Source organism: Pseudoliparis swirei, chromosome 21 (assembly GCF_029220125.1).
Source record: "Pseudoliparis swirei isolate HS2019 ecotype Mariana Trench chromosome 21, NWPU_hadal_v1, whole genome shotgun sequence".
Taxonomy (NCBI): Eukaryota; Metazoa; Chordata; class Actinopteri; order Perciformes; family Liparidae; genus Pseudoliparis; species Pseudoliparis swirei.
Window position 1 is genome coordinate 3,196,523 of NC_079408.1, and position 26,907 is coordinate 3,223,429.

At 45.2% G+C, this 26,907-nt stretch overlaps 1 protein-coding gene across 2 annotated transcripts in view; it reads left to right on the forward strand.

Annotated features, from left to right (window-relative positions):
- Positions 1-2,138: 2,138 nt before the first annotated feature.
- The window catches only part of htr2cl1 (5-hydroxytryptamine (serotonin) receptor 2C, G protein-coupled-like 1), a 67,402-nt gene continuing 42,633 nt past the window's right edge, over positions 2,139-26,907 (forward strand). The window contains exons 1-2 of one of the 2 annotated variants that reach the window (XM_056442873.1): positions 2,139-2,447; positions 19,233-19,496. The gene's annotated coding sequence lies outside the window, so the exon portion shown is untranslated. The remainder of the gene's footprint in view (positions 2,448-19,232; positions 19,497-26,907) is intronic. The other variant, XM_056442875.1, reaches the window with a different exon arrangement.

The following is a 26,907-nucleotide window of genomic DNA, read 5'->3' on the forward strand; positions in this document are numbered from 1 at the left end:
CCCCTTCTTGGGACACCGCCCAATGTGTGTGTACGGCAGAGAAAACATTTCAGTCGTTTCGGCAAGGACGGCTTCTCATTGGCGGATGAAACGTGAATCTTGGGTCACAAAAATGTGCGCCATGGCCACTGGTCACGTGATTGGACTATTTGGCAGATCAGAGACCCGTATGTTCCCTCAGCCCATAGAGCAGTGTTGCCAGGTCCACGGGTTTCCTGCGGAATCGGGCTACTTTTGAAGTGTTGCGCGGGTTGAATTTTTTGTCCTTGGTTCGGGTAGACCTATTTTGCATGCAAATTACATGAATATCTTTAAATAAAAATCCATATTTTAAATGAAATAATTTATTCATACCCAAATCCTACCAAACTGACTCCAGATCAGCACGTACACACACTTTATTTATGATAATATACTGTATCTAATTACACAAGGCCATTTTAGGACCTAGTTGAAATAACTTTCGGGAAAACTGCTTTTAATGCTGGCATACTAAACATATGTTGTTACTTTGTAGATATTACAATACATTTGGCAATGATAGCAATGCTGTTGGACTTTAAAAGCAGTGTATATGGTTTGGCACGGGCATATTTTGAGTTCTGATATTGGGCTGGTTTTTGGGCTGGTTGTCACACAGACCTGGCAACCCTGCTGCCCAGAGCTCCACGGAGGTACGCTAGCAACATAGCTAGCAGAAGCTTTATGTTAGTATGGCGTCGGCGACTGAAAACTCTGGTATCTCTACACCAAACACCTTTCAATCGACGGTCAGATATTGACAAGAAGAGGCTGAAAGAGTTGGGACCCGAACATCCGGATTTAAAAATTCTGCAGCAAAGCGCTGACCGCGGGAGGACGTACACCCGGAGATTCTCCTCAAGCCGATATGCTAACCGGAGCTGGTTAGCTGGATGCTCCATGAGTAATTCTTTTTTTTGTTTCCCCTGTCTGTTATTCCAAAGTCCTGGGACTGAAACTCTCTGGACTACAACGGGGTGAGGGATCTACAGAGCTACAGACAAGTGGAAAGCACGAATCTTGCCGCAGTTATCTAGCTAACAGCATGAAGCTAACTCGCTAACAGCATGAAGCTAACCCTGTTTGCAGAGCAGCAGAAGAAGACCGAACTGGCATCGAAACACAACGAAGAAGTTCTGAAAAACAGACACATTCCCTCAAGAATAATGAAACAGGCTGGTTACAGACATGATTGACTTTAACCAGAGTTATTGAGAAGTTTGACCACTTTAAAGAGAGGAGCTACTTGTCTTTACAGTAGTGGGTCTGCTCTGTCACCCAATGTAACATGTGATCTCTTTCTGACTTTATTCTGCTCTGAACCTCTTTCATGTGAGGGTGAAACTCTTTTATTTTGCAAACCTCTGAAACCCAACCCAATGTTCCTTAAAGCTGCTCTGAACCTCTCATGCCCAAAGTCACAGTGTGTTGATAGTTGTTGTTGGACCGTGTTGAGCACGCTGTGTTCTTGAAATAAAGCTTTGTTTTTTACAATATTCTACTCAAAACCTCTTTTCTTCTCATTGTTGAGTGCTATTTAAACTGCGCCCCCCCCAAAAAAATTTCACCAGCCGCCACTGCTAATTAGCCCTTCACTCGGGTTGTGAAGCACTTGCTCGTTGGTAAAATACTGAGTCATGAACATCTCATTTTACGGCACTGGAACTTTGGCCTCTTTGCTCATGACAGACTTTTGACAAGCTGCACGAGTTGCAGAACACGCCAGATGGAGGATCCCAACATGGCCCCTGGCTGCAGAGCTGCACACATGACTAGAATCAGCTTCTATTCATTTATATATATTTTTTTTAGATGAGCGGGAGCTCGCTTCAGGATTCCAGACCTCGTCGAGGCGTCGCGCGCACTGGGTGGGATCAGGAGTCAACTTGTGGTCGGTGAAGCGAGTCGGAGTCTGCAGCCCCGCCCCTCCCCCCATCCCCCCTTGTCCCTCCCTCATTGCCTCCCTGCTCCCGTCACCAGTCCTTCATCGCGGCTCCTCTCTCCTCCTCCTCCTCCTCCGCGCGCTGCTCCTCGCCGCTCAAACTTTCCCTAAAGGAGACTAACGGATATTTTTCTACCACGGACCCGAGCAGAAGCGCACCGACCGGCTGCCTCCTCCTCCTCCCCGCCACCTGGAGCCCGACGTGGCGTCTCATTGTCATCCCGTCCCCTTTGTGCTGTGGCGCAGGACGCGTGTCGGTGCGCACCGGACCAAACATGGACCGCCGCGGAGCGCGTCCGGCTCCGCGCCGATGAGGTGGACCGAAGCCCTCCAGCTCCAGGTCTCCGCCGCGGGGCTTTACGCGCGGCACGCAGCGCGGACAGAGCACGGGGACGTATAGCGGACAGGACCAGGGGGATGTAGCTCTTTGGGAGGACAAGGAAAGGAAAGGAAGACGAGAAGGAACCTTCAGATGTCCTCACGGGTGAGTGACCCCCCCCCCCTCCAATAGATCACCACAATATGTGGCGCCCTTGGCTCGTTGACACGGAGGTCCAGAGTTATGCGTGGAGCGATGCGCGCGCGTGCGTGTTGGTGTGTGTGTGTGTGTGCGTGTTGGTGGCCGTGTAGCTGAAGGACAAAACGTGAAACTTTGAGGGACGTCGGTTTCGAGCCTCTTCACACCGAGCAGCTCATGTGTGACGGTATGTATTAATGATCAGGCGAAAACACGTCACGTGAGCCACGGTGGAGACTTGGCTGGAGGGTTGGGTTCACAGGTGGATGAGAGCTGCGTCTTTACGCACGGCGACAACCACACGCTGCCTTTTTTAAATGATCCAATCTGGGTTTGAGTGTTTTTTAAATATTTGTTTGTGGTTCAAACCAAACAAAGAGAATCCCCCACAGGTGGTGCGCGATGCTCCCAGTGAACAAAGAGCCGTGTGCACAACGTGCACCACGTGCACCACGTGCTCTCCGGTGGTGTCGCTGTTTTAGGTTCTTTAGGACATTTTGTGCGCATTTCTCGAGGGGTGCTTTCGGTTCTGTGGCCGCGTGCCGCCGGTGGGAGGGTGTGGCGGCGGCTCCGGGGGAGCCGTGCGCGCGTGCGTGTTTATTCAATGAACGTCCCGCTAATCCACCTCCAGGGAGGATTAGCGGCTCGGGACCAGACATGTTCTCCTCTTCTTCTCTTCTTCTTTTCTCCTCCGCCTCTCAACAAGATACCGAGACCATCTGCTCCTTCAGCTACCTCCCCGGAGATGGAACCACAGGTTCCCTTTCATGCGTTGGTTCTTCAGTGTACCCTCCCACCCCCCCACACACACACGCACGCACGCACGTGGGCCTCACACTCACGCGCGTGCACACTAACGCGTCCCATCATGTCGGACACCAGGACGGATTCCTGTGATTCTTTGGGTCTGATTTGTATTCCGGTTGTTTAAATGAGTCTGAAGCCTCATCAGGATGCACAGCACCACTCACTGTGTCATCTACCAGAGCCTGGTGCCCCCCCCTCTCGCTCTCTCTTCCTGTTTCTCTGTCTCTCTTAAAACATCTCCAATTCTACATGCTTTTATTGGCATGAAACTGGAAATAGAGTGGTCTCTCTCTCTCTCTCTCCCTCTCTCTCTCTCTCCCTCTCTCTCCATCTGTATATTGCAGTCTTCCATACGTCTTCTTGGGTTTCATGGCTGTCACTGCTGAGGGTTTGGGTTCAAAGCGTTAAACCTCCCCCACTCAAGGTCTATATATATATATATATATATATTCCTTTATATATAAAGGAAGGTCCTCTGTTGTAGGAGGATGGCTCTCACCATGTCACTTGATTCATTCATATTTCCCGGCGTGGTTCTTTGAGTGTTTTTCATTCATCGATGCTCAATAAGACAGGCAGACAGACAGACAGACAGACAGACCTGAAGTTCCTCATTTAAAGCCAACCCACAGCTCCTCCTCTCCTCGTTACTGATACGTTAAACCTCGTTGTGTAAACACCTGAGAACCAATCAGACCTTCATTTGACTTTTATTTTGAAAGGAAAGACTAGACAAGTGGAACTGTAGGTTACCTTTTAAACAGGGACCTTTATTTTGAAAATAAACTTTAGCATTTAGTATCTAATCTGGATCGCACACACACACACACACAATCTCTCTCTCCTCCCTCCAAATAGAAAGCCTTGATAAGAAGAGATGCTTCTCAGTCTGACATCTTTCTCGTAATGGGGATGGTTGTTGTTGTTGTTGTTGTTGTTTGTGTGTGTGTGTGCGTGCAGCCTCTAACAGAGTGACTGGAATTGTAAGCAAGCGAGAAAACAAACAAAGTGACTCGGCATTTAAAAAATACTGTTAGTTCTCTCGTTCCTCGACTTCCCTTCGGTTGTTTTAAAGAAGACGACCTGGACTGTGAGGGGTCGAGTCTGAGTCACCACGACGCTTCATCGCCCGCAGTGATTACAGGTGTGTGTGTGTGTGTGTGTGGGGGGGGGGGTATTCTATTGATCAGGTAACGGTTCACAGGAGGAGGAACCGGCCTGTGGAGCTTTGGAATGAAGCTGATCGGTTGGAAAAGGACTAGAAGACGTTCTGGTTCCGTCAAGAGTTTGATTGACATCCAGTTCGTCCAATCGGTAAACTCTTTGTTCCCGCCCCATTTCCCCAAAACTCGACGCCCAAACCTTCCGGTTCTTCCCGCAGCGTGAAGCCATTCAAACTTGTTGGATGTAGATTGACGAGATTTCTGGGATCCAGAAGGGCGAGAGAGGTTCAACGTGTCCAGAAAGGTTCTGGGGTGATCCGCGATCACCAACCTTTCTGGGGTGATCCGCGATCAACGGACGGGAGTTTGAAATCTGAAAGCTTGGAGACGTAATCCAGGATTTATAGAGCTCAGCTCGTGGTATCGGAGTCTTTTCAACTTTCAGGATTTGGTGGAAGTGGTCTCGGGGGGGTTGGATCCAAGCCTTCGGAGAACCCCCTCCCCTTTATCTCTCTCTCTTTCTCTCAGAGCAGGGGCGTCAAACTCATTTTCACTGCGGGCCACATCTGCATCATGGCCACCTCTTAAAGGGCCGGTAGTAAAATCAATAATATTATAACATAAATCCATTTAATCTGAAACTTTAAAAATAAAAGCACAGTATATTTTTCGTAAATGTCTTGAAGAATAGGTGATTGTATGTCTTTCAAGCCTTCGGGGGCCACATGAAATGAAAATGTCTCTAATATTATAACATAAATCCATTTAATTTGAAACCTTCAAAATAAAAGCACAGGATATTTTTCTTACACTTCTTTAAGAAAAGGTGATCATATGTCTTTCAAGCCTTGAGGGGCCACATCAAATCCAATTTGTTATCTATTATTATAATGTAAATCCATTTAATTTGAAACCTTCAAAATAAAAGCATGGCATATTTTTCGTAAATGTCTTGAAGAAAAGGTGATCGTATGTCTTTCAAGCCTTGAGGGACCACATGAAATGAAAACTTCTGTAATATTATAACATAAATCCATTGAATTTGAAACCTTGGTATATTTTTATTAGGGCAGTGAAACGATTACAATTTTTAATCGGGTTAATCACAGGTTTTTGTGGATTAATCATGATTAATCACATATTATCGATATTCTCGGTATATTTTGTGAGAACATAGAGATTTATGACAAAAGACGGATATATACATTTATACATTCTTCTATACAATGGTGCTGCAACTCAGCAGTTATTTAGCAGTTTTCTTCCATATGGAACATTAATACATCTTCATCCTAAACAGAATGTTTAACCCTCCTGTTACCTTTCGGGTCAATTTGACCCCATTCAATGTTTAATGTCGGTGTTCTTTGGGGTCAATTTGACCCCAGGCTGTTTTTCACTGTGTCAAACATAAGAAATATCAACTTTTTTATTTATTTAAAGGGCTATTTAGGTCGTTAACAAACAAACATAAAGTACCTCACACTTAAACTTGGGAAGCAATATTAATTCTAATAATTTTCTGGAGGTTTTAATTGCTGGGGTCAAATTGACCCCGAGGGTAAAACATGTTAGTAAATGTAAAGGTAACAGGGTTAGGGTTAAACAGAGCATTTTTCTCTTGTTTGTCAACCATTAACTCCACCATGATACAATCTAAAGGCCTCTAGTCTTCCTCTAGCAGCTGCTGAGGCAAACTGACTGTGTGGGTTTTCTTCATGAACTGGGCCGTGATGAAAGGGACGGCGGGGACACCGCTGCAAAGCTGAAACCTCACCGGCCCGGACAGGTGGACAGATTGACAAGTGACTTTTTTTTTGCTCGGTCCCGATGCGCGCGCACGGAGCTCAGTGGCGCGCCAGACGGAGATCGATAAGTGTTAACGCAACGCGAAGAGACAGAAATGACATGCTGCTGTGGAGATACGATCAACAACAGACGTTTAGTTTAATAAAAGAACAAAGACGTGCGATAGAGAACATGTCAGGGGGCGGGCCAATCTCTTTAATGTCATGCGATCTACCGACACTACGCCGCGATCGACTGGCAGGTCGCGATCGACGTGTTGAGACCCTGATCTACAGGAAGTAAAAGTCGTAACAAGGTTTCCGGAGGTGAACCTGCGGAAGGATCATTACCGATGAACAGACCGTCTGCATGAGAGCGGACAGAGTTCAGATTGAAGTGGTGGATTGGAAGCTCATTTTGCAAGTGACTTTTTTTTCGTCCCGACGACCAACAACAGACGGATTGGAAGCTCATTCTTGAAGAAAAGGGGATCGTATGTCTTTCAAGCCGTCGGGGGCCACATGGAATGACGTGGCGGGCCTCGTGTTTGAAACCTGTGTCCAGAGAGCAGACGGCCTTCAGTCCTGAAGAACTATTTTGGGATTGGAAGAAGTCTCGTGTTAACTCTCGGGAACGATGCATTCAGGCTCTGAATTGGCTGCTTATTGCCCTGCAAGGGTTTAAAAAAACACGTTTTATGATCCTTCCCGGGGCGATTGTTCCTTATTAAATATTTGATTGCTGTAGTTGTTGGTGCCCACTCCTCCGCCCAGCACTCTGACGCCCTACGATGGGTTGATTCTAAGTATAATAATCACAACAATGTCAATTTAACGGATTTAAATAAGTATATTTTACAGAAGAAAAGAATGCTTTTCAAACTAAAATCACGTCGCGCATCGTAAGCCGAATAAAAAGACTCGTAGCTCGTCTTCGCTTTGATCTTCCTCCTTCATCTTTCATCCCAAATCACCCTCGTGTTCTCGGGTATAATCCGACTAGTTGCGTGAGCGCGGAACACTTAAAAGTTTTCTGAATAATTACAGCTGAGTATTTGCAAAAACACTTTAAGAAAAAGAGACTGTTATTGCCTTGAAGGTCTTTGTACTTTAAAAGGTTATCTGTGATGTGCGATGAGAGGAAGAGCCCAAAGGAACTGAATTACATTCTGGATACTGGAGAGCAGAAGGCTTTTAGTTTTATAATAATCTTTCAATCTGGCTTTTAAAATCACAAGGTCAACAAGGTCAACAGGGGCCGTTATAATCCACCGTAATCCCAATTACCCGTCTGCATTGATGCGATTACTCAACGTTAGCATCATGAACCGTTTGATTCATGCAAAATGACCGAACCCGTTTGTGAACACGTCCGACACAAGTAGTCGACGACATCGTGGAGCTAAATCTGTCTTTGTGTTGTTGCCTTGGTAACGATAAACAATACGTGAGCCACCAGAGTCGGCAGGCCGCGCACAATTAGCTATTCTATATTTTAAGTTCGGCAACATACCAGTGAAGAGAGTTTTGAAACCGGGAATTGAGTTAGCGTTTGTTTCCAGCTAACGTTTTTTTTGCAGCTAATGTTTGTTTGCAGCTAACGTTTGTTTGCAGCAAAGTAAGCAAGTAAGTGTTGCACCAATCACTGCACTAGATGAATGTGTATCTGTGTGCATGTATTTATTTACCTGTGTGTGTTTCTATAAGTGTGAATATGTGTGTGTGTGTGTGTGTGTGTAGTAGATAAGCAGTGTTGAGACTTCCTTTAATTCCCTGATGTCTTTTGTCAAGTGTTGGAGGAGCTCGGAAACTAGATTACTGAGAACACACACACACACACACACACACACACACACACACATTAATTCAATTCAATAACAGGTTTTTCCTCCTGTGTGTTTTATGTGATTAACATTCTCACCCGCCGACTCGGGAAATCATCCACAGAATGAATACCAGAGACATTTATCCCCCCCCCCCCCCTCGTCCTCCCTCCTTTGTTATTCCTCCCTCGTTTCTCTCACCCATTCCCCTGCCGTCATCTCTCTTTTGCCCTTTTTCCCCTCCATCCCTTTCTCCTCTCTGCTCCTCCTGTCGTCTCCCATTGTTCACGTCCAAGCTCGCCTCTCCTTTCCCGACCCTCTTCCTCTTCTCCTCTTCTGCCTCTTCCTCTCTTTGTATTTCTTCCACCCTCTCCTCTGAACTCTTGAGGGATGAGTCCACAGTGTCTGATCAACATGTGTCGCTCTCATTGTGGAGTGACGGCGAGACCCTCTAGGAGCAACCTGTCAATCACCCTCTAGCCCCGCCCCTAAAACCGACTTCATGGTCTGTGTGACTCTAAATGACCATAAAGTCCTAAATGATGACATCATGCTGTATAGAAGAAGACTTGAAACTAGAGACTGAGACATAAACTCATGTTTACAATGTTTACTGAGGAAATACATCAAGAGAAGTAGAGTCACTATATAGACTTCTATACAACCAGAGAAGTCGCCCCCTGGTGGTCAGGAGAGAGAATGCAGCTTTAACACATGAAGCGTAGACTTCTATACAACCAGAGGAGTCGCCCCCTGGTGGTCAGGAGAGAGAATGCAGCTTTAACACATGAAGCATAGCCTTCTATACAACCAGAGGAGTCGCCCCCTGGTGGTCAGGAGAGAGAATGCAGCTTTAACACATGAAGCATAGACTTCTATACAACCAGAGGAGTCGTCCCCTGGTGGTCAGGAGAGAAAATGCAGCTTTAACACATGAAGCATAGAATTCTATACAACCAGAGGAGTCGCCCCCTGGTGGTCAGGAGAGAGAATGCATCTTTAACACATGAAGCATAGACCTCTATACAACCAGAGGAGTCGCCCCCTGGTGGTCAGGAGGGAGAAGAGCGTCTCTGTTCCGTCTCGTCTGATACACAAACACTTGTCTCAAGCGCACTCGTCACACTCTCACACCTCCCCTCCCTCCTGAAGGTGATGTGCTTTGGGGATTTGTCTGTTCTACCTCCTTTTGACAGTTTGACACACGGTGTGAGTGTGTGTGTGTGTGTGTGTGTGGGTTTGAGTTCCCAGTGCTAGGTGCCAAACAGACAGCGTCCCTTCCAGCGCCACGAAACCCGGATATAAAAACTCCATTAGCCCGCCTCCCGTTGATCTCGGGTACTTAACCTTTCGATGATGTCATCCGCACACGCAGACGTATCGTGGGCCACAGAGGAAGCCTGAGAGTCCAGGTGGATCCGTGGGGGGGTTTATGTTCACACCTGGAGCTTCAGCTTGCGTCTTGTGGGCTCTGCAGGGGGCGGGGCTTAGCCAAGGGTCAGCAGCATTCAGTTCCATGTGGCTCCGGCACACGGCCCAGCTGGTGGATATTAAGATGTGGGTATATTTAGGTTGTGAACACGCGATGATGAGCAGAGGCGGTCTTTATCTCCGGCCTCCGCGTCTTGTCTGGGGGGAAATAATTAAAACAACACAGTGAACATGTTGTTCTGAGTTCCATTTAAATCTCCTTTGTTCTTCCCATCTGGTGAAACGCTGTCAAATCTCACAGCACGTCTGGAGACAGCAAACATCCGTCATCCAGCTGCATTCACATTATACATCCGTGATGATGATGATGATGCTTCCATAATCAATATCTTCTTCTTGGTGCAATAAATGAAGCTTAAAACGGACGTTGACCTCGGGATTTAAAATTACTGGAAAAAAAGAAAGTTGTATCAGCACCAGACGATTAAAAGAGAATATTACAAAAATATTACTGCAGATACACGATGAACTCATCTGTTTATACCATGCTTTATGTTCATAAGTCCTTGGTGAGTTTATTAGATGAATACGATTCGGATTGTAATCACTGGACTAAATCCTTCCACAATGATTACCATGAACAGCTATGTTAGCGTAGCGATAGCCAACGACACGCCGCTGGCACCGATTGGCTGCCAGAAAAACCAAACAAAGAGTCTTTATTTCCCCAAAGAGGATACATTGCAGGTATTGTTGGACTGGAGATATATATATATTTATATATAATTATATATAAATATATAAATATATTTATATATAAATATATATATTTATATATAAATATATATATTTATATAGACAACAAATGGTCCACAAAGACAGCAAATAGACAAATGACTACAAATATACAACACACAGACAAAAAGGACCACAAAGACAACAAATAGACAACAAAAATACAAGGAATAGAAAACGTTTGGTTCAATTAGTTTTCCCACCGCTTTTGGACGAGTTGCGTAATCCACGATTCTGGAAGTGCAAAGCAACGCGAGGGTAATCATACAAAAGAGAGAGAGAAGATGGCAGATGGGGAGAGGAGAAGAGAGCGGCTGAGAGGATGCCAAGGGCAATAAATCAAAGAAAGTGACAACAAGCAACGGAAAATAAAGAAAGGAAATTGAGGCGGTCGGATGAACCGTAACATCAGCCGAGGTCTCAGAGCTTCAGCCTCCCTCAGAGACCGGAGGATCCACGGAGTCCGCTCCGCCTCCATGGGAAGTGCATTTAATGTCATCTGTTTACATGACGATGTCATGCTGTTGCATCGCGTTTACACATCGACGTTCATCCTCGCGGGTTCAGATTTCATCCAATCACGCGACACCTTTCGGTGAGCTTCGCTTGAACTGTATTTGTTTTAAGGTGCAGCGCTATGCTCTTTTTGGCCACTCGAGGTCAGCAGAAACGAGCCGCACGTATCGGCCCGTCGCTACGGCTAACGGCTACGTGTCTTACTTTTGCGTTGTTATCGATAATTGAAATAAATTAAATGTGTGTAGAGACGAACTTTCACGTTAGCTGAACGATCGCGATCGGTCAGCTGACGGCTAGAGGCTACCGGAGTTAGCGTGAACGTGGCTAGTTGGCTAATTAGCCCAGAGGCTAGCAAAAAGTGTTTTATGGACTGAAATGTGAATATACAATCATCTCATCGGCCATGAAGGAAAGAACACCGTCAGGGGTCAGCAGGTCCGTCTGTCTTCCAGAGGGTTGCTGGTTCAATCCCGCCCTAGTCCATGTGCCCTTTAGCATCCACTGAGTGGAGGTCTGGAACTAGCCGGGCGTGTTCACGACCTCTTCTCGGTTCCATCGTGACGACATCGTTTTGTGTGGAGAAGAAGAAGAATAAAGATTTATTAATACGACAAAGGGCCCAAAGCCTCTTCCTCTCGCTCGCCTCTTCCTGCATTGATTTCAAGTTTATCTGCATCAGGTTAAGAGATGAGTCCGACTGGAGTGATTCTGTACCCATGAGGCCAGAACAGTAGATATGATGTGGGAGGCGGCCTAGATACGACGTGGGAGGTGGCTTAGATATGATGTGGGAGGTGGCCTATATATGATGTGGGAGGTGGCTTAGATATGATGTGGGAGGTGGCCTATATATGATGTGGGAGGTGGCCTATATATGATGTGGGAGGCGGCCTAGATACGATGTGGGAGGTGGCTTAGATATGATGTGGGAGGTGGCCTATATATGATGTGGGAGGTGGCTTAGAAATGATGTGGGAGGCGGCCTAGATACGATGTGGGAGGTGGCTTAGATATGATGTGGGAGGTGGCCTAGATACGATGTGGGAGGTGGCTTAGATATGATGTGGGAGGTGGCCTATATATTATGTGGGAGGTGGCTTAGATATGATGTGGGAGGTGGCCTATATATGATGTGGGAGGTGGCTTAGAAGTGATGTGGGAGGCGGCCTAGATACGATGTGGGAGGTGGCTTAGATGTGATGTGGGAGGCGGCTTAGATATGATGTGGGAGGCGGCCTAGATACGATGTGGGAGGTGGCTTAGATATGATGTGGGAGGTGGCCTAGATACGATGTGGGAGGTGGCTTAGATACGATGTGGGAGGTGGCTTAGATATGATGTGGGAGGTGGCTTGTATATGATGTGGGAGGTGGCTTAGATACAATGTGGGAGGCGGCCTCAACATAAACGTGCTTGACATACTAAGTAACGCCCTCTGGGCTCAGCAGTCTCCTGGTGGCCAAGTTCCCACAATGCCCCTGGGCGCCGGTCACGCTCTGCCTTCCTTTCGCCCACTGAGATAACACACGTGTGTGTGTGTGTGTGTGTGTGTGTGTGTGTGTTGATGCATCTGTGTCTTCCTGTCAGTGTGTGTGTGTGTGTGTGTGTGTGTGTGTTGATGCATCTGTGTCTTCCTGTCAGTGTGTGTGTGTGTGTGTGTGTGTGTGTGTGTGTGTTGATGCATCTGTGTCTTCCTGTCAGTGTGTGTGTGTGTGTGTGTGTGTGTGTGTTGATGCATCTGTGTCTTCCTGTCAGTGTGTGTGTGTGTGTGTGTCAGCAGACTGTGAACAGATGCCTGCTGCCTCCCCGTTGCTGCCACTTTGAAGGTGCCACTGCTGCACACACACACACACACACACACACACACACACACACACACACACACACACACACACACACACACACACACACACACACACACACACACACACACTCTCACTCTGGCTTCTAGTTGCTGTGCATACATACAGCATTCCAAACCTTCTGGCCGTCTGTGTGTTTTCCAGCATGACTCACTTGTTGATAGCAGCTAACAGCTAGCGACCTGAGACGTTAGCCGTTTATTAACGGTGAACTTTAACCCTTAATCTAAGATAAACTTGACGTAGACGAGCGCGTTGAGCGCCTCTTCCTCGTCGCTCCAGCTGTGGCGGTTTGTATTTCTGCTTTGAAGTCGACTCACCTGTGGATCCAGCCTCTAGTGGTCATTTGGGGAACTGCAGTTTGTGGTCGCAACACGGTTAGCATGTTAGCGTGTTAGCTTTGCCACGTACAGTATTGCGACCTCACCGAGCCCCCAGAATGCAACAGCGTGAATGAAACGTCTCTGCGGCCATTTTGTTTTTGTCAAAAGAAAACAGGAAATACTTCATAACAATTCTTTATCCTTTTTTATTGTGATTCTACCTCTGGTGTGTGATTGTGTGTCTCTGGTGTGTGATTGTGTGTCTCTGGTGTGTGATTGTGTGTCTCTGGTGTGTGATTGTGTGTCTGGTGTGTGATTGTGTGTCTCTGGTGTGTGTGATTGTGTGTCTCTGGTGTGTGATTGTGTGTCTCTGGTGTGTGATTGTGTGTCTCTGGTGTGTGATTGTGTGTCTCTGTGTGTGATTGTGTGTGTGATGTGTGTCTCTGGTGTGTGATTGTGTGTCCCTGGTGTGTGATTGTGTGTCTCTGGTGTGTGATTGTTTGTCTCTGTGTGTGTCTCTGGTGTGTGATTGTGTGTCTCTGGTGTGTGATTGTGTGTCTCTGGTGTGTGATTGTGTGTCTCTGGTGTGTGATTGTGTGTCTCTGGTGTGTGTGATTGTGTGTCTCTGGTGTGTGATTGTGTGTCTCTGGTGTGTGTGATTGTGTGTCTCTGGTGTGTGATTGTGTGTCTCTGGTGTGTGATTGTGTGTCTCTGGTGTGTGTGATTGTGTGTCTCTGGTGTGTGATTGTGTGTCTCTGGTGTGTGATTGTGTGTCTCTGGTGTGTGATTGTGTGTCTCTGGTGTGTGATTGTGTGTCTCTGGTGTGTGATTGTGTGTCTCTGGTGTGTGATTGTGTTTCTCTGGTGTGATTGTGTGTCTCTGGTGTGTGATTGTGTGTCTCTGGTGTGTGATTGTGTGTCTCTGGTGTGTGATTGTGTGTCTCTGGTGTGTGATTGTGTGTCTCTGGTGTGTGATTGTGTGTCTCTGGTGTGTGATTGTGTGTCTCTGGTGTGTGATGTGTGTCTCTGTGTGTGATTGTGTCTCTGGTGTGTGATTGTGTGTGTCTGCTGTGTGATTGTGTCTCTGGTGTGCCATTGTGTGTCTCTGTATGTGATTGTGTGTCTCTGGTGTGTGATTGTGTGTCTCTGTGTGTGATTGTGTGTCTCTGGTGTGTGATTGTGTGTCTCTGGTGTGTGATTGTGTGTCTCTGGTGTGTGATTGTTTGTCTCTGGTGTGTGATTGTGTGTGATTGTGTGTCTCTGGTGTGTGATTGTGTGTCTCTGGTGTGTGATTGTGTGTCTCTGGTGTGTGATTGTGTGTCTCTGGTGTGTGTGATTGTGTGTCTCTGGTGTGTGATTGTGTGTCTCTGGTGTGTGATTGTGTGTCTCTGGTGTGTGATTGTGTGTCTCTGGTGTGTGATTGTGTGTCTCTGGTGTGTGATTGTGTGTCTCTGGTGTGTGATTGTGTGTCTCTGGTGTGTGATTGTGTGTCTCTGGTGTGTGATTGTGTGTCTCTGGTGTGTGATTGTGTGTCTCTGGTGTGTGTGATTGTGTCTCTGGTGTGTGATTGTGTGTCTCTGGTGTGTGTGATTGTGTGTCTCTGGTGTGTGTGATTGTGTGTCTCTGGTGTGTGATTGTGTGTCTCTGGTGTGTGATTGTGTGTCTCTGGTGTGTGATTGTGTGTCTCTGGTGTGTGATTGTGAGTCTGTCCAGCTGAGAGAAGCTCTGGTGTAATCTTCTCGCTCTAATCTGAGAGCTTTAGGAATGTGTATAATCTCTCTGGAGGAAGCACGACAACACACACACACTCACAGACTCACACACACTCACAGACACACACACAGACACACACACACACACATGTACAGTGTGTTTTTTGTACAGTGTTCTTTTTAAATATATGTTTCATATTTCGATTATTATTACGGTTATTATTATTATAGTGTGTTTGTTTTGTACCTGTTGACTCGGAGAACCCTGCAACAATAATTCCGATGTGTCTGGACTGCTGGTCTAGGCACAGATGGCAAATAAAAAACCTTGAACCTTGAACACACTCACACACAGACACACACACAGAGACACACACTCACAGACACACACACACATTTGTCTTATTGTCCTATTGTCTTATTGTCTCATTGTCTTATTTATCTTGTCTTATTTATCTTATTGTCTTATTGTCTTATTTATCTTATTATCTTATTGTCTCATTGTCTTATTTATCTTGACTTATTTATCTTATTGTCTTATTGTCTTATTTATCTTATTATCTTATTGTCTTATTGTTGTATTGTCTTATTTATCTTGTCGTATTTATCTTGTCTTATTGTCTTATTTATCTTATTGTCTTATTTATCTTATTGTCTTATTGTCTTATTTATCTTGTCTTATTGTTGTATTGTCTTATTTATCTTATTGTCTTATTTATCTTGTCTTATTGTCTTATTTATCTTATTGTCTTATTTGTCTTATTGTCTTAATCTTATTGTCCTCTTGTCTTATTGTGTTATTGTTGTATTGTCTTATTGTCTTATTGTCTTATCTATCTTATTGTCCTATTGTCTTACTGTCTTATTGTTGTATTGTCTTATTTGTATTATTGTCTTATTGTTGTATTGTCTTATTGTCTTTATCTTATTGTCCTCTTGTCTTAGTGTCTTATTGTTGTATTGTCTTTATCTTATTGTCCTCTTGTCTTATTGTTGTATTGTCCTATTGTCTTATTGTCCTATTGTCTTATTATCATATTGTCTTATTGTTGTATTGTCTTATTGTCTCATTGTCTTATTGTTGTATTGTCATATTGTCTTATTTATCTTATTGTCTTATTGTTGTATTGTCTTATTGTCCTATTGTCTTATTTATCTTATTATCCTATTGTCTCATTGTCTTATTGTTGTATTGTCTTATTGTCTCATTGTCTTATTGTTGTATTGTCCTATTGTCTTATTTATCTTATTGTCTTATTGTTGTATTGTCCTATTGTCTTATTTATCTTAATGTCCTATTGTCTTATTGTCTTTTTGTCTTATTTATCTTATTGTCTTATTGTTGTATTGTCCTATTGTCTTATTTGTCTCATTGTCCTATTTTCTTATTTATCTTATTGTCCTATTGTCTTTTTGTCTCATTGTCTTATTGTTGTATTGTCCTATTGTCTTATTTATCTTATTGTCCTATTGTCTTATTGTCTTTTTGTCTTATTTATCTTATTGTCTTATTGTTGTATTGTCATATTGTCTTATTTGTCTCATTGTCCTATTGTCTTTATCTTATTGTCCTATTGTCTTATTGTCTTTTTGTCTTATTTATCTTATTGTCTTATTGTTGTATTGTCTTATTGTTGTATTGTCTTATTGTCTTATTTGTCTCATTGTCCTATTGTCTTATTTATCTTGTCCTATTGTCTTTCTGTCTCATTGTCTTATTGTTGTATTGTCTTATTGTTGTATTGTCTTATTGTCTCATTGTCTTATTGTTGTATTGTCATATTGTCTTATTTATCTTATTGTCTTATTGTTGTATTGTCTTATTGTCCTATTGTCTTATTTATCTTATTATCCTATTGTCTCATTGTATTATTGTTGTATTGTCTTATTGTCTTTGTCTTATTGTTGTATTGTCTTATTTATCTTATTGTCTTATTGTTGTATTGTCCTATTGTCTTATTTATCTTAATGTCCTATTGTCTTATTGTCTTTTTGTCTTATTTATCTTATTGTCTTATTGTTGTATTGTCTTATTTGTCTCATTGTCCTATTGTCTTATTTATCTTATTGTCCTATTGTCTTTTTGTCTCATTGTCTTATTGTTGTATTGTCCTATTGTCTTATTTATCTTATTGTCCTATTGTCTTATTGTCTTTTTGTCTTATTTATCTTATTGTCTTATTGTTGTATTGTCTTATTGTTGTATTGTCCTATTGTCTTATTTGTCTCATTGTCTCATTGTCCTATTGTCTTTATCTTATTGTCCTATTGTCTTATTGTCTTTGTCTTATTTATCTTATTGTCTTATTGTTGTATTGTCTTATTGTCTTATTTGTCTCATTGTCCTATTGTCTTATTTATCTTGTCCTATTGTCTTTCTGTCTCATTGTCTTATTGTCTTATTGTCATATTATCTTATTGTTGTATTGTTGTATTGTCTTATTGTTGTATTGTCCTATTGTCTTATTTATCTAATTGTTGTATTGTCTTATTGTCCTATTGTCTTATTTATCTTATTATCCTATTGTCTCATTGTCTTATTGTCCTATTGTCTTATTGTCTTTTTGTCTTATTTATCTTATTGTCTTATTGTTGTATTGTCTTATTGTTGTATTGTCTTATTGTCTTATTTGTCTCATTGTCCTATTGTCTTATTTATCTTGTCCTATTGTCTTTCTGTCTCATTGTCTTATTGTCTTATTGTTGTATTGTCTTATTGTCTCATTGTCTTATTGTTGTATTGTCATATTGTCTTATTTATCTTATTGTCTTATTGTTGTATTGTCTTATTGTCCTATTGTCTTATTTATCTTATTATCCTATTGTCTCATTGTATTATTGTTGTATTGTCTTATTGTCTCATTGTCTTATTGTTGTATTGTCTTATTTATCTTATTGTCTTATTGTTGTATTGTCCTATTGTCTTATTTATCTTAATGTCCTATTGTCTTATTGTCTTTTTGTCTTATTTATCTTATTGTCTTATTGTTGTATTGTCTTATTTGTCTCATTGTCCTATTGTCTTATTTATCTTATTGTCCTATTGTCTTTTTGTCTCATTGTCTTATTGTTGTATTGTCCTATTGTCTTATTTATCTTATTGTCCTATTGTCTTATTGTCTTTTTGTCTTATTTATCTTATTGTCTTATTGTTGTATTGTCTTATTGTTGTATTGTCCTATTGTCTTATTTGTCTCATTGTCTCATTGTCCTATTGTCTTTATCTTATTGTCCTATTGTCTTATTGTCTTTGTCTTATTTATCTTATTGTCTTATTGTTGTATTGTCTTATTGTTGTATTGTCTTATTGTCTTATTTGTCTCATTGTCCTATTGTCTTATTTATCTTGTCCTATTGTCTTTCTGTCTCATTGTCTTATTGTCATATTATCTTATTGTTGTATTGTTGTATTGTCTTATTGTTGTATTGTCCTATTGTCTTATTTATCTAATTGTTGTATTGTCTTATTGTCCTATTGTCTTATTTATCTTATTATCCTATTGTCTCATTGTCTTATTGTTGTATTGTCTTATTGTCTCATTGTCTTATTGTTGTATTGTCCTATTGTCTTATTTATCTTATTGTCTTATTGTTGTATTGTCTTATTGTCCTATTTATCTTATTGTCCTATTGTCTTATTGTCTTTTTGTCTTATTTATCTTATTGTTGTATTGTCCTATTGTCTTATTTGTCTCATTGTCTCATTGTCCTATTGTCTTATTTATCGTATTGTCCTATTGTCTTTTTGTCTCATTGTCTTATAATAATAATAATGATAATCATTTATTTTATATAGCGCTTCTCAAGGCATGCCTACATCCCGAAGTCGCTTTACAGAGTCCAGTAGTCACACACACAGTCATCCCGGTGGTGGTACGCTACATCAGTAGCCACAGCTGCCCTGGGGCAGACTGACGGAAGCGTGGCAGCCAATCAGCGCCTGCGGCCCCCTCCCCCACCACCAACACTCATTCACATCCATACGAACCGGGGTGAGGCTGCGGTGCATGTCTTTATGATGGTGGGGGAAACCGGAGTACCCGGAGGAAACCCACGCAGACACGAGGAGAACATGAGGAGAACACGAGGAGAACATGCAAACTCCACACAGAAAGGACCTGGAACGGGACGACCGGGATTCGAACCCAGGACCTTCTTGCTGTGAGGCGACAGTGCTAACCACTGCGCCACCGTGCTGCACTTATTGCTGTATTGTCTTATTTATCTTATTGTCCTATTGTCTTTTTGTCTTATTTATCTTATTGTCTTATTGTTGTATTGTCCTATTGTCTTATTTGTCTCATTGTCCTATTGTCTTATTTTTCTTATTGTCCTATTGTCTTATTGTCGTATTTATCTTATTGTCTTATTGTTGTATTGTCTTATTTGTCTCATTGTCCTATTGTCTTTCTGTCTCATTGTCTTATTGTCTTATTGTTGTATTGTCTTATTGTCCACTCTTATTTATGAAGAGCCACACATAGTGAAGCTGCTTCACCTTTCATCTTTACGCTCACACCGCCTCCTTCAGGTCTTCAGCATCGTGGACCAGAGATGAAGGTCCAGGTCCACGTGGACCGTCAGAACCATGAGAACCAACAGAACCATCAGAACCATCAGAACCATCAGGACCGTCAGAACCATCAGAAACATCAGAACCATCAGAACCATCAGAACCATGAGAACCATCAGAACCAGTGGGTCCACTAGAGACCCCGTTGGAGGGACTCTAACGGACGGCTGGAGCTCATGAATGGAACGAGGAGCGGCAGCCGAGCGAGTGATGAGGAGGAGGGTAAGAATGGAGCGATGATTCAGAGAGGAGTGGGTCGCGTGATAAAGGGAGGGAGGCGGAGGTAGAGAGAGGAGAGGAGGTAGAGAGATGAGAGGAGAGGAGGTAGAGAGGAGAGGAGGTAGAGAGAGGAGAGGTAGGGAGAGGAGAGGAGAGGAGAGGAGAGGAGAGAGAGGAGAGGAGGTAGAGAGAGGAGAGGAGGTAGAGAGGAGAGGAGGCGTTGAAGGCCGACTGAAGAGGAACAAAGACGAGGAATTTAACGGCTGGACTTCTTCTTTGAAGAAATGAATCTACTGGAAATAAATATATAGATATATTTGTAAATACGTTAACTCTTCTCCTCTCCTCTCCTCCTCTCCTCTTCTCCTCTCCTCTCCTCCTCTCCTCTTCTCCTCTCCTCTCTCTCCTCTCCTCCTCCTCTCTCCTCTCTCCTCTCCTCTCTCTCCTCTTCTCTCTCCTCCTCTCCTCTTCTCTCCTCTCCTCTCCTCTCTCTCTCTTCTCCCTCTCTCTCCTCCTCTCTCCTCTTCTCCTCTCCTCTCCTCCTCTCCTCTCCTCTCTCTACGTCTTCATCACTACTCTCTCTCTCTCTTTCTCCCTCTCTGTCTCTCTCCCTCCCTCTCTGTCTCTCTCTCTGTCTCTCTCGCTTTTTCTTTCTCTCTCTCTCTCTGTCTCTCTCTCTCTCTCTGTCTCTCTCTGTCTCTCTCTCTCTCCCTCTCTGTCTCTCTTTCTCCCTCTCTGTCTCTCTCTCTCTCTGTCTCTCTCTCTCTCTGTTTCTCTCTCTCTCTCTCTCTCTCTCTCTCTCTCTGAGGAATAATCAGCCGGAGGAGAATCTTCGATTGCACCCTCGTGTGTGTTTAAGTAATGTACAGCTTCACAGCTCTAAAGCTGCTGAGTCACAATGAAACACATCTTCAACTATGTGGTTACGTTTAGGGAACTAAACTACGTGGTAAAATTGAGGGAACTAAACTACTTGGTTAAGTTGAGGGAACTAAACTACTTGGTTAAGTTGAGGGAACTAAACTATTTTGGTTAGGTTTAGGGAACTAAGCCACTTGGTTAAGTTGAGATAACTAAAGTACTTGGTTAGATTTAGGGAACTAAACTACTTGGTTAAGTTGAGGGAACTAAACTATTTTGGTTAGGTTTAGGGAACTAAACCACTTGGTTAGGTTGAGATAACTAAAGTACTTGGTTAGGTTAAGGGAACTAAACTACTTGGTTAGGTTAAGGGAACTAAACTACTTGGTAAAATTGAGGTAATTAAACTACTTGGTTAAGTTGAGGGAACTAAACTACTTGGTTAAGTTGAGGGAACTAAACTACTTGGTTAAGTTGAGGGAACTAAACTACTTGGTTAGATTTAGGGAACTAAACTACTTTAAGTTGAGGGAACTAAACTATTTTGGTTATGTTTAGGGAACTAAACCACTTGGGTAGGTTGAGATAACTAAAGTACTTGGTTAGGTTAAGGGAACTAAACTACTTGGTTAAATTTAGGGAACAAAACTACTGGGTTAGGTTGAGGGAACTATATGGTTAGGTTAAGGGAACTAAAGTACTTGGTTACGTTGAGGGAACTAAACTCATGTGTCGTCCTTCAGTCCATTCGGATCAGAAATTGCAGGCAGACTGGGACGATCAGAATGAGCCGCCGCTCGTCAGACGTCGGGTGCAGAGGCCGGCTAGGTGACACTAAGGTGTCACCACTCCTGCTTCCTGCTTCCTTCACTTGCACAAAGCAGCATCACTTCCTGTTGGCAGGCACCAGGTGCGCGGCGGTGCGTCCGGGTCGTGATGAGCGGTCACCGACACGGAGACGAGCGACTCGCCCACTGACCTGACGCCGTCCAGTTGTGACGGACTAACATCTGGCTCCGCCCCCCCCCGCAGATGGCGAGCAGCAGCTGTCGGCCACTCATGGGAATGAAGGCCAGGCCGCCGTGTTCCGGTCGCCTCGCTTCATGACTCACACGCCGGTCTTCACTCGGAGCGGTCCGTGTCCTTCGTCTTCATCGACGGCCTCAGCACCTCCGTCTAAATCCTTCAGTCCAGATGGAACCGATGCTGCTGCCACACGAGGAAGATTAATGGATCCAAAAAAATGACTCGAGTCAATGAAGAATGAGATAATGGACAGAGGAGGAGGAGGAGGAGTCGACGACAGGGAATATGGAGGAGGTGAAGAAGAGGAGAGATTCACAAGAGGGACAATGGAAATGAAAAATGAGCTCATTGGGAAATCAAGAATAAAAAAAAAGATCATAGACATTTTTTATAAAAAATAAAAAAAGCCTCCTAGTGGCGGGAGTCTGCCATTACACGCACATGAGCCTCGTGGGTTGAAGATGTATTTATTTACAGTTCATGCAAAACCATCATGTGAAACCAGGCCGGGGCTTTTATTGTGAAAGGGCACATTCTCAGCCTTGTCTTGGCCCTGTGGGCGGGGATGAGACCGGAGGAATGGAGGAGAGGAACAGAAGGAGTAGTGGAAAGAAAAGAAAGAGTTTGCGTGGAAGACCCCCCCCCAAAAAAACCCATAGATAGGAGGTCATGTGACGTGCCGCTCGAGTCTCTGACTGAGCCGCTGGTTTGTCGTTCAGTGACGAGTCAATGGAGGGGAACGAGTTTGACCCCTGACCTCTGGCGTGTCGCCATGGAGACGGCTTCAGACCCACAGAGCGTGAAGCTAAAGCCCTCCACCCACACTCCAGTGTGGGTGTGTTTCTTTGCAGATGACAGCACTCTCTCTCCCACTCTCTCCCTCTCCCTCTCTCTCTCTCCCACTCTCTCCCTCTCCCTCCTCTCTCCTTCTCTCTCTCTCTCCCCCCTCTCCTCTCTCTCTCTCTCTCTCCTCTCTCTCTCTCTCTGCCCCCTCTCTCCCTCTCTATCTCTCTCCTCTCTCTCTCCCCCTCTCTCTCCCTCTCTCTCTCTCTCTCTCTCTCTCCCTCTCTCTCTCTCCCTCTCTCCCTCTCTCTCCCTCTCTCTCTCTCCCCTCTCTCTCTCTCTCTCTCTCTCTCTCTCTCTCTCTCTCTCTCTCTCTCTCTCTCTCTCTCTCTCTCTCTCTCAGTTCACGCTGAGCGTCAGAGCGACAGGGTGTGTGTGTGAGAGCTGTGGAGCGTTGTCTGTGGGTTTCTCTCTTCTCTATTCTTTCATAGTTGTTTGTATTTAATTTATGTGGTGTATTAGTTGGGTTTCACAGTAGTTTAAGTTGTTTGGTGGTAATTTGGGTTTTTTCTCTGGGTGTCTTCCCGCTGCCGGTGCCTCACCGGGCTCGGTGCGTGGCGAAATGTTTGCCCCAATTTCCCCCCCCGCTGCTCACGAGGAGACACGGTATGAAGATTGCCGGTGACTCCTCGTGCAGCGTGGAGGAATTGGCTCGGGCAGTCGGGAAGAAAGTCGGGTTCGGCAGCGTGAAGTCCGCCGCCAAGATGAACGGCTCGGTCGTGATCTTCCTGGATCAGGTGGCGAAGGTGAGCCGCGTGGTAGAGGAGGGTCTCGGTGGGAGATTTGTTTGTGCAGGTGTTTCCGCTGGACCAGCCGTCCACCAGAGTCCTCGTTTCAAACGTCCCTCCGCTCATCTCCGATGAGTTTCTCAGCAGAGAGCTCTCCCGGCACGGAAAGCTGGTCTCCCCGATGAGAGAGATCTCATCGGGGTTCAAGGAGAGCTCGATGAAGCATATCATGAGTTACCGTAGATCGGTTTATATGATACTCAACGACCGGGGCGCGGAGTTAAACCTGCGCTTCAGCGTCAGAGTAGATGATGTTAACTATAACGTCTACGCGTCTTCATCGGCGATGAAGTGCTTTCATTGCGGGAGGAGGGCACACTGCGAGGTCTGCTCGGCGAGGCGACCCTGCACCAGCGGGTCCGCGCGGCACGGGTTCGACCGGGGCGTCACGCCGCGCTGCACCAGCGGGGGGAACAGCAGGTGGCGGCTGCTGCCGCGGCTGCGGGACTCGCAGCGGCGGCGTCTCTGAGAGGCGCGCCGGCGGCGGCAGCGCTGCGGCAGCGGCGCCGCCGATTCCAGCGGAGAGCGCGGCGGGCGGCGTCACTACTGCTGCACCCGATACACATGTGGTGAGTATGAATGAGGGAGTGAGTGATGGGGGTGATGCGGGCAAGGGTGGTGAGGTGGGGATGAGGTGGGGAGGCTGGACAGGGCAGTGAAAGGCAGGCTGTGGGTGGAGTCGGGGCGGTGAGAGGAAAGGAAAAGGAAAAGCGGACCAAACAAATGGAGGATGTGGGTGGATCTGCCAAGAGCAGTGGGGTAGAGGCTGTGGGTGTGCTGGCAAGTGGTGAGGAGGAAAGAAAACAAGAAAAAGAAGGGGAAAAAAAACAAAAAAAGATTAAAAAAACAAAAAATAATATTGGTGGTGATGGTGGCACGGGCTTAGAGGTGGAAGTGGGGAATGGGGTGGAGAATAATGAGGAAAGTGAGAAAGAGGAGGAAAAGGAAAAAAAAGACGAGGACAGGGTGGTGAGAAGCCCATTGAGGGGTAGGACAGGTGGGGGAGGCGAAGAGGTGGAGGAGGACGGTGCAGGGAGGAGGGGCGGAGCAGGTGGAGATGGACGAGGAGGAAGCAGGGGGCAGAAAGGAGCCTCAAAGAGGAAGAAGAGTGGCGAGCGCGGCAGCGAGGCCAAGGCCAGCAGGGTGGAAGTGAGGAGGAGGAGTCAGGGCGGGGCCGGTGGAGGACAGTAGTGACGAGGAGGGTCAGAGGACAGCGACTCTCCTCTGTTTTTAACAAGTAGTCAGACGCAAAAGCTGTACACTGCTGATGAGATAAGTCTGTTTCTGCACAAAACAAAAGAGAAAAAGAAAGTAGAGGTCAAGGATCACTTCCTGACCTCGTGGCCTTTGTACACTCATGCCATTTCCACATGAGGGAAAAAATTAGACAGACAAGAGGTTTTAGGATAAAAAGTTTTACCCAAAGTGAAGGAGTGCATCCAGCAGGGGGAGGTGGAGAGCTCCAATGTGTGTTTTATTTGATTTATTGGTTTTAAGTTTTATTTGTTTTTTAAACTCTTTTCTTTTAATGAACACATTCAGAGTCGGAGTTTTAAACGTAAATGGAGCGAGGACAGTAAGAAGAGAACATCAATTTATGAATTTAACAAGATGAAGGCCAACGATGTTCTCTTCTTACAAGAGACGACAGCGACAGCACCAACGAGGCGGACTGGAGGAGGGAGTGGGGGGGGGAAGTCCTTCTGAGCCACAACACCAACCTCAGCGGAGGAGTGGGCTTCCTCTTCTCCAGGGCCTTCAGCCTCGGTCACTGGAGGTCAAACACATCGTGGAGGGAGGCTGTTCTTTGTGAAAGCACGGTTCGACCTTTTAACGTGGTTTTATAAATATCTATGCTCCAACAACTGGGACAGAGAGGCAGCTGTTTTATCCAAAGTTAATGATGTTTTAAATGACTGTGCCTCGGAGGATTTTTATTCTTGGGGATTTTAACTGCACAGAGGATGATTTTAATGACAGAAACCACACAGAGCCACATCCAGCTTCACAGCAGGTGCTGAGGAGGCTGGTCCATTCTCACGGCCTGGTGGACGTGTGGAGAAGGATGCATCCGGACTGCCGACAGTACACATGGTCCCACGTTAGGAGGGAAGGATCTCCTCAGCCAGGTTAGACCGTATTTATGTTTTTAAGCACCATTTTAATATTTTTAAAATGTGCAGCATTGTTCCCGCTGGTTTTACTGATCACTCTTTGGTTTTATGTCATGTTTTTATTAGGACTTTTTTACCCAGGAGCGCATATTGGCATTTTAATACAGTTTTAACTTTCGATAGGAATTTTAGAGAGGTGTTGTTTTATTTTGGGGCATTTTAGGCTGAGGAAGAGTGATTTTAATAATCTTAGGCAGTGGTGGGACCGTGGTAAGGTGGAAATTAAGCTCCTTTGTCAGCAGCACACTTTCAACGTCACTAGAGACGTCACCAGATCTATGAAGGACCTGGAGACTGAGATAGTGGACCTAGAAAGTTTAAGCGAGTCCACAGGAGATCGAGGACATATTGAAGTCCTCAAAGTAAAAAGCGGCTCTCGCCGACCTGTTCAAGTAAAAGTGCAAGGCGCACTGGTCAGGTACCGATTCCAGACCATCGCGAGATGGACACTCCTCTAGCTTCTTCTTCGGCCTGGAGAAGAGGAGTGGGCAGGCGAGTGATCCACTCACTGCTGACGGACGCAGGGCAGTCGGTTGTGGAGCCAAGCCAGATCCGGAAGGCGGTGGGGTTTACTCCTCCCTTTATGCCACTGAGTATAGGGAGGAGGGAGAGTCCGGAGGGGCTCTGTGGGAGCTGCCTCAGGTCTCCGAGGAGACTAATGAGGAGCTCGACAGACCCATAACCCCCAAGAGCTGAAAGCTGCCCTGCAGGGAATGCAGGAGGCGCGCCCGGAATCGACGGCCTCCCCGCTGAATTCTACAAAAAATACTGGGATGTCCTCGGAAGGGACATCCTAGACGTCTTCAATGAGAGTCTGGCCTCTGGTTCCATGCCGATGTCCTGCCGGAGGGCAGTGCTAACGCTACTGCCTAAAAAGGAAACCCGCAGGACATCGGTAACTGGCGCCCTGTGTCTCTGCTGTGTGTGGATTATAAGCTTCTGTCCAGGGTCCTGGCCTCCAGGCTGAGGGGAGCTATGGAGCAGGTCCTCCATCGGGACCAGACCTACTGTGTGCCCGGCAGGTCCATGGTGGACAACGTCCACCTCATTCGGGACGTTTTGGAGGTCTCCAGCTCGTTGGGTATGGATACTGGTCTGATTTCTCTAGATCAGGAAAAGGCTTTTGACCGCGTTGAACACGGCTTCCTCTGGAAAGTTCTGGGGAAGTTTGGGTTCAGCGCTGGTTTCATAGCTAAGATCAAGGTGTTGTACAGTAATGTTGAGAGTGTGCTGAAGATAAACGGCAGGCTGTGTGCTCCTTTTAGAGTGAGTAGAGGGTCCGGCAGGGCTGTGCTCTGTCCGGGATGCTCTACGCACTCTCCTCGAGCCTCCTCATTAAAATACGCTCTAGCCTACATGGTTTGGTTTTACCTGGTTTTAGTAAAGGAATGATTTTATCGGCATATGCCGACGACGTTGTTGTTTTATCAAGAATCAAAATGATGTAAACCTTTAAATCGAATAGTACAGGATTTTAGCACGGCATCATCAGCGAGGGTGAACTGGAAGAAAGCGAAGCCCTCGCTGTGGGGAGTGGCGTGGCGGCCTCGGTTCTTCCACAAAAGCTCATATGGAAAAGGACGGTTTTAAATATTTAGGAATATACCTGGGAAACCGAGCATGGTCCAGAAGAACTGGGAGGCGTCACAGAGAAGATAGAGGAAACTTTCCAAGTGGAAGTGGCTGCTCCCCAGATGTCTTTTAAGGGTAGAGTACTGGTTT